The sequence below is a fragment of the Myxine glutinosa genome, chromosome 9, assembly GCF_964187855.1.
Source record: "Myxine glutinosa chromosome 9, kmMyxGlut1.1, whole genome shotgun sequence".
Classification (NCBI taxonomy): Eukaryota; Metazoa; Chordata; class Myxini; order Myxiniformes; family Myxinidae; genus Myxine; species Myxine glutinosa.
Genome location: NC_136269.1, coordinates 44895164 through 44911032, shown reverse-complemented (window position 1 = coordinate 44911032; position 15869 = coordinate 44895164). Strand labels below are relative to the sequence as shown.

The 15869-nt window shown below is 44.1% G+C and overlaps 1 long non-coding RNA gene across 1 annotated transcript in view; it reads right to left on the bottom strand.

The window, feature by feature from the left end:
• LOC137435428 (uncharacterized) overlaps positions 1 to 14566 on the bottom strand; it is a 124959-nt gene extending 110393 nt beyond the window's left edge. Inside the window, exon 1 of the long non-coding RNA XR_010986074.2 lies at positions 14514 to 14566. This is a non-coding gene — a long non-coding RNA (uncharacterized LOC137435428). The remainder of the gene's footprint in view (positions 1 to 14513) is intronic.
• Between the last annotated feature and the right edge of the window lie 1303 nt (positions 14567 to 15869).

The window sequence follows — 15869 nt, the reverse complement described above, 5'->3', positions numbered from 1 at the left end:
CTTCGTGGTAACCCCGTCGGAGCGCATGGTCATGGCGGCTAACCGAGCCGGTGTGAGGACGCACACTCCCCGCACGCCGCGCCGCGCCCCTCTGTTGTTGTAGTTGTTGTTGTAATTGTTGTTGTTGTTGTTGTTGTAGTTGTTGTTTCATGGGGAAGATGGGAGGAGGTAAGGGGAGGTCCTAAACTCACTACTGGTGCCATACAATCACATTCTGGTGCAACGAAGAGTCATAATTAATGGAAACGAGTCCTTAACTGACATAGACTAAGAATAACTAGCAAGATGTCCGAAAGTTGTCTACGTGAGATGCGGTGGACCTGGGCACGACATTTAATGGGGGAAAAAGGGGAAGGTCGGTTCTACAGAGTGTTATTTACAGGCAATGGGACTAGGGAATGGGGGATTGGGGATAGTTGGGGAGTATTGGGGAAATAGGGGAATATTTACAAGCGGATATGGAGGCCAAATGCCATATTCGCAACATTGCACCCTTCTCTACCCTCGGGGCGTCCCGACCCGATAAATTTTTACCTATTTTAGTGTGGCACTCAGATGTAGTTCCCTCTACTATTAACTCTACCCTGAGTGCGACAGTTTTACAGATATTCACAAATGAGTAAATATGTCCCCCTGCGACGTTGCACCCTTCTCCTCTCAGAAACACACCCACAGGATAACCGAATCCGGAAAGAATTCGCAAACTAAACATACAGCCGGTAGGGAGCATTATTTACAAGACTACGCTGATATTTACACTACGATCCAGGACCTGTTTTTGGAGGGACACATGCAGATGTTATGCATAGAGAGAGCACGCATGCCAGCATCGATACACCAACCCACGAGTGCTCTGTGGCCTACGGCCTTTAATAACGTGCAGAGCACCCTTTCCCAGCACGAAAAGCACCACCCCCTCATGTACAGTCAGCACCATCCGGTGCACCAATAAAGTGTCTATAAATCATTGTGTGGTGTCGCAGCCGGCCGATGTTCTGCCGCTGGTCTTGCCTTCGTGTGGTGCACTTGGCCTTCTTACTTCTTTCAAAAATAAAGAAAGGCGCCAACCGCGTCCATTTCTCTATTGTGGCCGTCAGGGGGCCAACTGTTAGTGGTTCACCTTGTATGGCATAGGTGCCACGTTGACCCATAGGTCCATCCATGGGTGGTGCTTGGCCGCAAAAGAACTGCGGTCCATTGTGGGTGGCCACAAACATTGCGGTCCATATGGTGTATCGATCCAGGCAGCAAGCAGCGAAAGTGCAGGCCCACAACTGCGTAGCCAGCACCTCTCTCTCCTCTCTCTCTACCCCAAAGCCAGATCCTCGGAGGTGGGAGACAAAAGAAGAAGACAAGTGAGTAAGGTGGTAAGGGCGCAAAAGTGCACGCAATGTAAGATGATGCACACTGGGGGCACATGGGAACCAGGTGAGACAGGTACGTTCCTATCGTACGCTCCCCCCCCCCCCCCCCACCAGGTAACCTACATGGCCCCTCCCTTACCCCTTACTGTATCCACAAAACACAACACTACCCATAAACATCTATTTTACAAATCAACAAACATCCCTACTGTCTTCCCCGTTCCTCCCATAAACCAAATTCGTCTTCTCTCCCTCCTAACCAATCAAATTTGCCATTTTCAACTCTCATCAAAATTTGCCATCTCCAACTCAACATCATAATTTGCTATCACCAATTCATCATCAGTCCCTCCTAGGGAGGGAGAGATGGAATCACCCCAATGTCTCATCCACGTCGTGATGCGTCTCACAAATCCAACAGTAGTCCTTACTTCCTGCAACAGAACAAAGAAAACACAGGTGTGGAGTCATCATCATCACCACAGGTAAGTGGCTGCGTATGGTGCGACAGGTTCATCAATCCTAACTATTTCCTAAATGACTTTACAACTTTACACTACCCGGGGTCTTTCTCCGGCCAAACCATTGGCCCTCTTACACTATGGGTTCTAAAAACCAATTCCCATTGGCCAAACTATGGTGCTTTCCAATTTGGGGTCTCACTCCCCCGATTCATCTCCCGGTGCCCTCGCACAATTTCTGGGCTGTGGCGTGTACCTCTCCCAGCGGGTCTACCCACCTGCACACCTCCACCACTGCAGTTGCCTCCGAGCTTACCTGCTCCTTACCCTAACCTAACTACCTGGGGAAGGCCCTCTGGCGCTCTCCCCACTCGGTGCCCTCTCTGGCACTGGGCTGCCCGATCCACACCCGGGATCCTCAGGCACCCACTCACAACTACCGGCTCCCAGAGCCCACCTGCGGCCTCACCTGGCCGACATCCTCACAGTGGTGGAGTGCCCAACCAACTACACACACTAACAGGCTACACGCCCAGTCATTTCCACAACACTAATGCACCCATCCACAACACCATTCTGCAACCGCACCACAGATGCCAATATCCAACCACAATTTACCTGTACCCTCTACCTAACACTTACACTACCCGCCCCGGGTATCCATGATGGGGGTCCACTCTTCCCCCATTCACACCTTCGCACCATGCACACCACTCCGTACCACTTACTCCAACTCTCTCCACACACCTGTACCTGCACACCTGTGCTCTCACACCTGGTGCCACCTGCACCCTTCTCTCCCCAAGCGCATTCGCGCTGATCCACACACTCACTACTCACACACTGCTCCACACACCTGTCCAGTTGCACACCTGTGCAATCACACCTGTTCCATCCTCACACAGCATCATCTCAGCTAACTACTCCCCTCTGAAACTTGCGCTTCCCAGTCGTCCCTTTAAACTATTGCGCTCCCTCGTCATTATCATCCACACTAAACTACCTGCGTCCCCACTACAGGTATCAGTCACTAACTAACCTTAACGTCACCTAATGTCATCTTCTAGGGCCCTACACACATATAACCTAACCCACCCGGGCTAGTTTTCACTGCCATACACCCCATAATCTAGTGCGCATTTGCCCCCCCATGGGAAGGGTGGCAGGGATGCCAGCCTTACCCACCGGGCCCATCGCTCACTACCAATTTTGCACATCAAATTTCAACAAATTAAAAATTTGCCAATCACTACCCATCATCTGCCAATCACTACTGCCAATCCCTTGCCAATCATCAAATTTTGTTTTCCTCTAATTCTGGGGCCAAAACACTAACCTCATCACACAGTCTACTCACTAATGCCTCTCGGTGCGCCAATTCCTGTCCAAAGCCCGGCTTCGTAAAGCCAAGCCATGAATGCGGGTTGTTCTGTGCCAGCGGCTGGACACGTCCCGCATTCGGTGCAGGGACGGGGGCTTACCCGGGCCGAGATCCCACGCACCATCTCGGCGTGGAGCCATCCAATGTCCCGATCTCGACCTGCCGGAATGCCTCAACAAAAAGTGGTCGCCATGACGACCCTTTCTATCGGGCTGCCCGCTCCGCCTAGTGGAGCACGGACGCGGCCGTTCAAAGCGAGGCCCGGCACGCACCGAGGGCCCGCTTCGGCTAAAAGTCGACCTAACCTCTACGACCTAACCTCTAACCTGGTTACCGTCGATGCTTCACCTGGATTCTTACACCCCGCAGCCCGTTCCTTGCTCACACATCCAGCCGTCTCCATGCTCCTCGTACCTTTCCTTACACACCTCGGTACACTCATTCCACTCACAGCCTTGGTCACACACCTGACCACCGAACACCTTGGCACACATTCGTCACTCGCACACCTCACCAATACACCTCTTCGCGCCCCTTCCTCGGTCACCTACTCTGTGACAATCACAGGTGTGCTCTCATTCGCACACCCAACCACGTGCCTCACTACCAATTCCAGCGTGCATTCCCACTCACGCTCTACCATTCCAGGTGTGCATCCTTCCATTCCAGGTGTCCATCCTCGCTCACCTGTCACAACCAACTCACACTCCTTGTCACTCTCACTACTCTCACCACCACTCTTGACAACGCACTCACCCTTACTCTCGACAGCGCACTCTTTCCTCATGCACCTGTCCGTCACACACCTTTCTCGCGCACACTCTCCCGTTACACCCTCTGTAACACTCACCACAGGTGTGCATTCTTCCTTGCCTTTGACAGCGCACTCTTTCCCCATGCACCCGTCCGTCACACACCTTTCTCGCGCACACTCCTGCGCACACTCTCCCGTCACACCCTCTGTAACACTTACCACACCGCGCTTCCATGTGCTCCCTCGCACACGCGCTACGACCGACTCACTCTCGCCAGCACACTCACTCCTTGGCACGCACTTTTTCCTCACACACCCCAGAGTCGGACTTTCTCGCACACCTCCTCTTTCGCACACCAGACCTGTCGCACACTTCACCAACGGCCTCTCACGAACACCCGGGTCCATCTCGACCCCCAAGCTTCTTAAATCACCTGGCGCATCATACGCACGACCATATTGGTCACCACTTACACCGGGTCCTCTTCCTCTTCGCTTCTCCTCCATCACCTGCGAATCCCTCATCCGTTTAATGAGCACATCACGATCCAAACACAGACTTTGGACCAATTCTTTTATCTCCTCTTTTATCTCTTTCTTATCCCCTCTCCGTCGCTTCTTAATTTCGCTCATCCCTTCTTCCACTTCTTCTAATTTCTGCTTCACCTCTTTTATTCCCCGGTACGTCTCCTCAAACTCGTCCTCCAAGGCTACCTTGACCGTTTCCATGTGCGTCCTCACCTGCCGGTCCTTCGTCTCCATTACCTCTATCACCTCGTCCAACCTCGTTGTCAGTCCCTCACGTACCATCTGACATTCCCTCTTCGTCGCTATCAAGTCATCTTTTAGTTCTTTCTGTGTCGCTTTCAACCCTCCTAATACCGCAGTGTTCCTTTGAACCTGCTCCGTTACTTCTTTTTGTCCCTCCGTCAGCTGTTCCACCTCCTGCGTCAGGACCTCTATGCCCCCTTGTAACTTTACAGTCCCCTTTCTCACCTCCTTCTCCATGTGCTCCTTACAGTGCCTCACCTCCTCGCGCACTCCTCCGACCTCCTCACTCACCCCTCTTCTGATCTCCTCTCCCATCACTTGCATCTCCTGCCCAGATGCCACCCTCATCTGCTCCATTTCCTCCCTGTGAGCATCCAGTTTGGTTTCTACCCCCATTCTGACCGCCTCTATCTGCTGCCCCATTTGGTTAACTTCCCTTTCCGCTTGGTCCCTCATGTCCCTCAATTTGCCTTCCATCCTGTTTTCTAACCCCTCTAACCCATTTTTCACTCCCTCTATCTGATTCTCCTGGGCAGCCATTCTATTTTCTACCCCCTCTAACCCCTTTTGCATCCCTTCCATTTGATTCTCTTGAGCGGCCATTCTGTTTTCTACCCCCATTAACCCCTTTTTCACCTCTTTTATCCCGTTGTCTAACCCCTCAAATTTGTCGTCTAACTTCCCAAATTTCTTGTCTAAACCCTTAAAATTATTGTCTAACCCCTCTCCGGTACCCCTCGCTTCGTCCCTCATTACCCCCATTTCGTTTCCCATTACCCCCAATTGCTCATTCTGAGCCTCCATCCGGTTCCCCATTATCCCCATTTGGTTTCCCAACCGCTCACTATCAGCCCTCATTCCCACCATTTGTTCCATAAGGGCCCTCATTTGCAGGAGGAAAAGGTTCGAATCCACCAGGGGCGCTGCCACGGTCGCGGGCGCGGTGACCAGCGAGGCGCCATTTTGTGCGTTTGCTACCCTCGCTGCTTCGCTCTCCTCACGTCCCTCAATTTGGTCCTGGACCGACCCTGCCTCACTCTCCACTACCGGACCCCAGCCGACTTGGTCTGCCATAGCGCGACTTTCAAAATTCGGGTTTTTATTTCCGTATAACAAAATCAAATTTCGCCGTTATAATTTCGTCGAGCGCAGTAAACGCGCTCCGGATCGATTCTACCTCCCAAAGTTTGGGCCTAACAAATTTAGTCCCGGGTCCGAATCCCACTCCTCGACACCAATTGTTACAGACGCGGTGGTGGATGTTGGTTCACCGAGCGGTTTGGTATGACCGCGCCTGCACAAGTTACCCGATTATACTCGAACGTTGCCGAGTCGCGCTACGCTAGGTCAATGAAGGAAAAGACACAACGGCTGGGATTCAAATGACACGACACCAAGGGTTCAGTTCTCAAGACCTCCGGAGGAGGTTATATTAGGGCGGAAGGTTAGATTACAACTACAAGAGGGACATCATAGAAAGACAGGCACTTAGACACACTTATATTAACCCCAACAGACGACAGATAAACGGGACAAAAGGCTGACTCACACGGGGATTGATGGCAAGGAAAGGCAGGCAGTCGATGGCTCCAGGTGCACCTGGGCTCAGGGCAGAATCGACCCGGTTCGGTCCGGTCCAAAGATGCGGGGAGGTATCGTCGCGCTGGGGGTGGCGGTGGCTTCCTCTGCTCTCCGTAGTTCAGGCGCATCTCACGTCACATCCGGTAAGTCGCCGCGTATATCCGGCGGGGAGTGACACGCCCTCGGCTCGTTAGCTCCGCCCCAGCTGGAATCGGCTCGTTGCTTCTCATTGGGTGCGTGCGGGGGGGTTACCGGCTCCGCCCTTGACGAGGGCTGACAGGGAGCCCCTTCGTGGTAACCCCGTCGGAGCGCATGGTCATGGCGGCTAACCGAGCCGGTGTGAGGACGCACACTCCCCGCACGCCGCGCTGCGCCCCTCTGTTGTTGTAGTTGTTGTTGTAATTGTTGTTGTTGTTGTTGTTGTTGTAGTTGTTGTTTCATGGGAAGATGGAGGAGGTAAGGGGAGGTCCTAAACTCACTACTGGTGCCATACAATCACATTCTGGTGCAAACGAAGAGTCATAATTAATGGAAACGAGTCCTTAACTGACATAGACTAAGAATAACTAGCAAGATGTCCGAAAGTTGTCTACGTGAGATGCGGTGGACCTGGGCACGACATTTAATGGGGGAAAAAGGGGAAGGTCGGTTCTACAGAGTGTTATTTACAGGCAATGGGACTAGGGAATGGGGGATTGGGATAGTTGGGGAGTATTGGGGAAATAGGGGAATATTTACAAGCGGATATGGAGGCCAAATGCCATATTCGCAACAATATATATATATATATATATATATATATAATATATATATATATATATATAAATATATATATATATATATATATATATATAATATATATATAATATATATATATATATATAATAGCCGAAAGCACCCGGCGTTGCCCGGGTACTTTTTGAATGAATTTACCACTATAATTCAGCTTTTACTCGTGACCGTAGAAGATTGACTACTATAATTCAGCTCAGCTTTTAATTGCGAAATGGCCCAGCTGGCCGAAGCGGCCTCGACAGGCCTCGCCACCTAGCCTATAACCTTCCCGGGGCCCATCCCGACATTTTGTTCTTTTTGAATGAATTTACTATTATAATTGAGCTTTTACTTGCGGCCGTAGAAGATTGACTACTATAATTCAGCTCAGCTTTTAATTGCGAAATGGGCCCAGCCTGGCCGAAGCGGCCTCGACAGGCCTCGCCACCTAGCCTATAACCTTCCCGGGGCCCGTCCCGACATTTTTGGTTCTTTTTGAAGGCATTTACTACTATAATTCAGCTTTTTATCGCGCCGTAGAAGATTGACTACTATAATTCAGCTCAGCTTTTAATTGCGAAATGGGCCCAGCCCGGCCTAAGCGGCCTCGACCGGCCTCGCCCACCTAGCCTAAAACCTTCCGGGGCCCATCCCGACATTTTTTGTTTCAGAGGTTCTCTCCTATCTTTCACCGTTCAGGAGATTAGCTTGCGCAGTCAAACAAACAAACAAACAAACAAAAACTTCTTTTATATATATTTATATATATATATATATAGAAGTTATATACTAGCTTGGCTCGGCTTGCTACGCTCTCCTCACCACGCGTCGTTACAGGGCAACAGACTTGTTTTAGCTGAGGATGATGACTGTACCTGAGTTGCTGTGTTGTCATGATTTACACCAATCATAATACAAACAATTATATTGCACAATTGTATTTGTAGTCTTTGTGATATTACATTTTTATAGGCAATTTAGGTTGAAGATTTAGGTTGAAAAAAAAAAAAATCAAAAACGAACTCCTCAGCACATACATAGGGGAGGGTCGGTGCAGACTGGAAGTTTGGGACGATTACACCTCACCACCACGTAATTAAAAACAACTCACCACCACATAATTCAAGACGTCTCACCACCATGTCATTTAAAACACCTCACCCCACGTAATTAAAAACAGCTCACCACCACGTAATTAAAAACACCTCACCACCACGTAATTAAAAACACCTCACCACGTTATTAAAAACACTTCACCACCATGTTATTAAAAACACTTCACCACCACGTAATTAAAAACACCTCACCACCACGTAATTAAAAACACCTCACCACCACGTTATTAAAAACACCACCACCACGTTATTAAAAACACCTCACTGCCACATAATTAAAAACACCTCACCACCACGTTATTGAAAACACTTCACCACCATGTTATTAAAAACACCTCACCACCACGTTATTAAAAACACCTCACCACCACGTAATTAAAAACCCTTCACCACCACGTAATTAAAAACACCTCACCACCACGTAATTAAAAACACATCACCAACACGTACTTAAAAACACCTCACCACCACGTTATTAAAAACAGTTCACCACCACGTTGTTAAAAACACTTCACCACCATGTTATTAAAAAACACTTCACCACCACATTATTAAAAACACTTCACCACCACGTTATTAAAAACAGTTCACCACCACGTTGTTAAAAACACTTCACCACCATGTTATTAAAAAACACTTCACCACCACATTATTAAAAACACTTCACCACCACGTTATTAAAAACAGTTCACCACCACGTTGTTAAAAACACTTCACCACCACGTTATTAAAAACACTTCACCACCACGTTGTTAAAAACACTTCACCACCACGTTATTAAAAAACACTTCACCACCACGTTATTAAAAAACACTTCACCACCACGTTATTAAAAACACTTCACCACCACGTTATTATAAACACTTCACCACCACGTAATTAAAAACACTTCACCACCACGTTATTAAAAACACTTCACCACCACGTTATTAAGAACACTTCACCACCACATTATTAAAAACACTTCACCACCACGTAATTAAAAACACTTCACCACCACGTTATTAAAAACACTTCACCACCACGTTATTAAAAACACTTCACCACCACATTATTAAAAACACTTCACCACCACGTAATTAAAAACACCTCACCCCCACATTATTAAAAACACTTCACCACCACGTAATTAAAAACACATCACCACCACGTTATTAAAAACAGTTCACCACCACGTTATTAAAAACACTTCACCACCACGTTGTTAAAAACACTTCACCACCACGTAATTAAAAACACATCACCACCACGTTATTAAAAACACTTCACCACCACGTTATTAAAAACACTTCACCACCACGTTATTAAAAACACTTCACCACCACGTTATTAAAAACACTTCACCACCACGTTATTAAAAACACTTCACCACCACGTTATTAAAAACACTTCACCACCACGTTATTAAAAACACTTCACCACCACGTTATTAAAAACACTTCACCACCACGTTATTAAAAACACTTCACCACCACGTTATTAAAAACAGTTCACCACCACGTTATTAAAACACTTCACCACCACGTTGTTAAAAACACTTCACCACCACGTTATTAAAAACACTTCACCACCACGTTATTAAAAACATTTCACCACCACGTTATTAAAAACACTTCACCACCACGTAATTAAAAACACTTCACCACCACGTTATTAAAAACACTTCACCACCACGTTATTAAAAACAGTTCACCACGACGTTATTAAAAACACTTCACCACCACGTTGTTAAAAACACTTCACCACCACGTTGTTAAAAACACTTCACCACCACGTTATTAAAAACACTTCACCACCACGTTATTAAAAACACTTCACCACCACGTTATTAAAAACACTTCACCACCACGTTATTAAATACATTTCACCACCACGTTATTAAAAACACTTCACCACCACGTTATTAAAAACAGTTCACCACGACGTTATTAAAAACACCTCACCACCACGTTGTTAAAAACACCTCACCACCACGTTATTAAAAACACTTCACCACCACGTTATTAAAAACACTTCACCACCACGTTATTAAATACATTTCACCACCACGTTATTAAAAACACTTCACCACCACGTTATTAAAAACAGTTCACCACGACGTTATTAAAAACACCTCACCACCACGTTGTTAAAAACACCTCACCACCACGTAATTAAAAACACTTCACAACTATGGGAACAAAAGTTTGAGGGAATAGTTCAGTGACAACACAGACACTGCCCAGATATGTAGATATAGTCAGGTTCACCATGTTTTTTCGTTCAAATTCATGGTAGATTAGCAAACCTATACATTTTTGGAAACGTTATTACATGGAAAATCTGAAAATGAATGTTTACATTTGCCAATTCCGACCAATTCGATTCGACCAATTCGACCAATCGACCAATTCCATTCGACCAATTCGACCATTCGCTTCGATCGACCATTCGACCAATTCGATCGATTCGATTCGATTCGATTCATCGAATTTGATTCGATCGACCATTCGACCAATTCGATTTGCCAATCAATTTGACCGACCTTTGCTTGTGTGGAACGGACTGTGAAAACGATGCGGACTATATTGTCGGATACAACACACAGGACAGTGATGACGAACTCTAAATGGCATATTCTGTAATCGTGTATGTTTGATGCCATTGACTGCCTGTGTATATTTTGTCATTGACTGCCCGTGTCGATGTGAAGTTATACCGACTGCATGTGTATATATGATTTTGCTGACTGCCTGTGTATGTTTGGTGATATGAATTATTGTGACACATTTTGATGTTATTAACTGCCTGTACAAAATGATAACATGTATTTGATTATGCAACTTATCGCGAATATAAAGACAGTATTTTGCAATTCAAAACCTTTGATTCGTGTCTTACCATTCCCCATAGCACTCATTTGATACTTTCATTGGATTCCTTGTCCCTGAAAATATAGGTTTAGTATATGTTTAAAAGTTTTTAGGGTAATTAGAGGCAGAAATAGAACAAAATATGTATTTTACAGTGGCCATTTTGAAAATCCAAAATGGCCGCCATACAGGTATCTCTCCACATGTAAACATTGATTTTTAGTTTCCTTATGCTATAACCTTTCCAAAAATGTATAGGTTTGCTAATCTACCATGATTTTGAACGAAATATAATTTATTGACATAGTGAACCTGACTAATATATCGATAGATGACTGTACCTGAGTTGCTGTTTTGTCATGGTTTACACCAATCATAATACAAACAATTATTTTGCACAAATGTATTTGTAATATACGTGTATTGCATTTTATAAATAATTGAAGTTGAAGACTGAAGATAAAAAGATTTTTTTTTCCAAAAAAAAATTCAGAAAAAAATGTTTTTTTTTTTTTCAAGAAAATACCCTTAGGACATACACACGGGAGAGACATTTCGGCTGTTTTTATCATTCCTGCCACCTTCAGTTAGTCAAGGTGCATACCAGACGTTCGGTACGATTTCACAAACGATCGAGGGAGTAGTTCAGTAGTGACAACGCAGACACTACACATATATACATATATACATATATGCACGCACACACCAAGGTGGATACTTTGAGACCTGGAAGGACTCTGTTACACCTTTTGAAACCCATGGAGATGACAGGCGACACATACACACAGTTATAAACTGTCACCCTTGTGTTTCTCATGCACAGTGATACCTTGATGTGTGTGTCATCGATTGGAAGGAAATTAAGCCAGAGAGTCTGTCCGCCAGCAAAAATCATGTGTAGACATTAAAAATCCCGGGCATGTTTAGCGAAGAGGAGGCAAGTTATTTCCAGCACACTGGCCAAATCCAAAATTCCTGCCACCTTCAGTTAGCTGAGTATCCTGCAAGGGAGTAGACTTCTGTCCTGGATTGGTTCTGGTCTTGAAACGTTTCTCAATTTCTCATGAATGCATCGATGTTCAGTCGAGAGTGTCAATCTCTATTATTATTACGTGTCGCTGTGACAAGTAAGCAGGTAGGAATGTATGTGTGCTTCTTCCAGAAGTTTGTGTGCCTGTGTACTTATGCTTGTGCAAGCCTGTGTAAATGTTGTATGTTTGTCCCATTGCTGCTTGTGTTTTGATGGTACTTCCCTGTGTGCATTTGTCCTTGTGCTCGTCTTACATGTCCTGGTTTGTACATGTGCCTGAATGTAAATGTAATATCACATGTTGGGTTGACAATGCCAGTGCACACTGACCGCATGTTATCCCCTTGACCCTTCAGACACCTCTTTGTCCTCCTAATCTCTTGTATGCCTCTTCTACTCTTCTTCTCTGGGACCTTCCACCCCAACTCCCCCCTTTTTGTTAAATGTAAAACTCATGAAGTAGATCGAAGATAAACAAAGTGAAAGATTAAGTTAACATGATCAGGATTTAATACACATCATAGTTTTTTTTTAAATATCACAATCGACTTTCATCAAAATAAAGATTCGTTTGAAAACTTATGCAAACGAGATGATGTAAAATGCCATTATATATTATGTGCCATATCATATGTGCGATATATTATGTGCCATATCATATGTGCGATATATTATGTGCCATATCATATGTGCGATATATTATGTGCGACTTGTGTTCTGCAGTGTTCAAGTATATAACTCAAGGAAAATAAAATAAAGATTTTAAAGGTTGGAGAATTTTTTTTTCTGGAAGTTTACTGCCATTGATGCAGCGTCTTTTACACCACCTTATTTAATACGTAACATTAGTTATTCATGCATGTTGTTTGTATTCTTTATAACGCCCTTAAAAACAGTAAGCTTCCTGTTTGGAATGATTTTCAATTTTGTTTGAGTGTTAGACAGGCGGACAGGTTAAATAAACACACCCATGTCTGAAGGAAGCGGTTCAGTTTGGCATTTTTAATATGAAATAGGCAAAGCCGAGAAACAAACGAAACCTTTTAGAATTACTTTTGCAACCCTTTATATTTACCCTTTTGAACCATTTATAATTACCTTTAGAACGCTTTAGAATTACCCTTTAGAACCATTTCGAACGTTTTAGAATCACCCTTTAGAACCCATTAGAATTACTCTTTAGAATTACCCTTTAGAATCACCCTTTAGAACCTACTAGAATTACCCTTTAGAATTACCCTTCAGAACCCATTAGAATTACATTTCAGAACCCATTAGATTTACCCTTGAGAATTACCCTTTAGAATTACCCTTTAGAACCCATTAGAATTACCCATTAATTACCCTTTAGAACCCTTTATAATTACACTTCAGAACCCATTAGAATTACTTTTGAGAATTACCCTTGAGAGTTACCCTTCATAAATACCAATCAGAATAACCCTTTAGAACCCTTTAAAACCCATTAGAATTACCTTTTAGAATTACCCTTTAGAATTACCCTTTAGAATTACCCTTTAGAATTACCCATTAGAATTACCCATTAGAATTACCCTTTAGAATTACCCTTTGGAATACCCATTAGAATTACCCTTTAGAATACCCATTATAATAACCCTTTGGAACCCACTCGAATTACCCATTAGAATGACCCATTATAATTACCCTTTAGAATTACCATTTAGATTACCCATTAGAATTACCCTTTAGAATTACCGTTTAGAATTACCCATTAGAATTACCCTTTAGAATTACCCTTTGGAATACCCATTATAATAACCCTTTGGAACCCACTATAATTACCCATTAGAATGATCCATTAGAATTACCCATTAGAATTACCCTTTAGAATTACCCTTTGGAATACCCATTATAATAACCCTTTGGAACCCACTAGAATTACCCATTAGAATGACCCATTAGAATTACCCTTTCGAATTACCATTTGGAATACCCATTAGAATTACCCTTTAGAATTACCCTTTAGAATACCCATTAGAATTACCCTTTACAACCCTTTGGAATTACCCTTTCCAACTCTCTAGAATTAAACACTTTGGGTTAGAAAGGTTCGTCTTTGTTTTGGCAGACGGATGGCAGGAAGGACATCGCCAAATATTGAAGCGGCTTCACCGCTCTAAAATTCTTTTACTCCTCTCTGTACATGTGCGATCGCTTCGGATTCAGAGACAAAGTATTGCTGAAGTATAGGTTCTTTTTCCGATTGATGTTCAAACTTTAGCATTCATTTAAAATTAAGTTATTCCTCGATCCCTTTATTTCCCAAAAGAACCAATACATGGCGGAAAATGTCTGTGGACAGACAGACAGACAAAGTGAACCAATCGTTAACCCTGCGTTTCGCTTCGCGTGCACGGAGTAAATATTACAGATAAATATTACACCCCGACGTAGACCCAGCATGGGTACCTTGCGTTGGTGTGTAATGAATCGATGGCCCTTTTGGGAAATCATGAAGTTGCATTCCCTGCATAATGGAGCTTCCTCTCCCCTCCACGTAAAGATGCGAATGAAAAATCCGATAAACATTCGATACAGTAATTCTCACATTTTGAAATCTGAATTTCGTTTCACTTTAAACCACTTTGATGTAACCGGTGAAGAGGTTTTCTTTTTTTAAAATAAAAGAGAGGAACCAAAGTTACAGAGGCCAAAGGTCATGGAAGAACATTTGGTGACGTCATTGCACGTATTTGCACAAATTTTGACAAACATGCAAAAGTTGATCAGTAAGTTTGTTGCCTAACATAGAAAGTAAATTATTGAAACTTTTGTTTCTGCATAATGTGGATTTTGATTTTCAGACCTTGTACAATTATTTTAACGCATTTATTGATTGAAAGGAATGAATAGACAAAAGCTACTTGCAGACTTGAGGATGAACCATCAAATGGAAAGTTCCACAGTCATTTTAATCTGTGTAACACGTTGGCACTTGTCAATGTCACGTGATGCTTACAGGTTAAAAAAAATAACCTAAATGCTCAGCTGCCATAAAATGTCAAAATGTGACAACTTTATGATGCTTTTTCCTTTGGGTTGGTTTATGAATCATCTAAGATTAAAAGGTAAAACCTCGAAAATATATTAATTTTGTTGTTCAAGGGATGTGCTGTTGTTTAAAAGCTCGATTAAGGCAGGAGAGGTTCCCAAGATATGATCTAACTCCATCATAAATGAACTCCCCCAAACTACCCCGACATCCCGAATTAATTTCACCCCTGTTTGTCTGTTTGTTTGTTTGTCAACAGGATATCTCATAAAGTTGTGGCCCGATTTATCACAAAACTAGGTGGATAAGTCGGTTAGGTTACAATAACAAGCCAATTCGATTTTGGTTCAGTCCAGATCCAGATCCAGATCCGAACCATCAGTGGGATACAAAACGTATTCAGCCTGGTGGAGGTATGCTCGCTACCGAGTGACGTTCTAGTGGCTTCTGAATCCACCATAGTCAGGCCCTGCATTCTCCCCTACCACTCATCTCATCCTTCCCAGCGCATCCCTTGTTTGTCCATCTCCGTTTATTTTCTTCCTCGGCCCTGTTGTTGGCATTTCCTCCTTCTGTTCCTTTTGTTATGTTGCGTCCTGATCCATTCTGTGTTCTCGCTCTTCCACGAGCCTTGACTCTGTGTACAAAAGCAACAGCTCAAGGTTATCATGTTTTGGGCTGAGCCATATTACTGCTTTTGTATCCTCAAGATTTGCAGAATATCTTAGCAACGAATCTGAATTGGCGTTCTTTTGAAGAACCAAAACATGGCG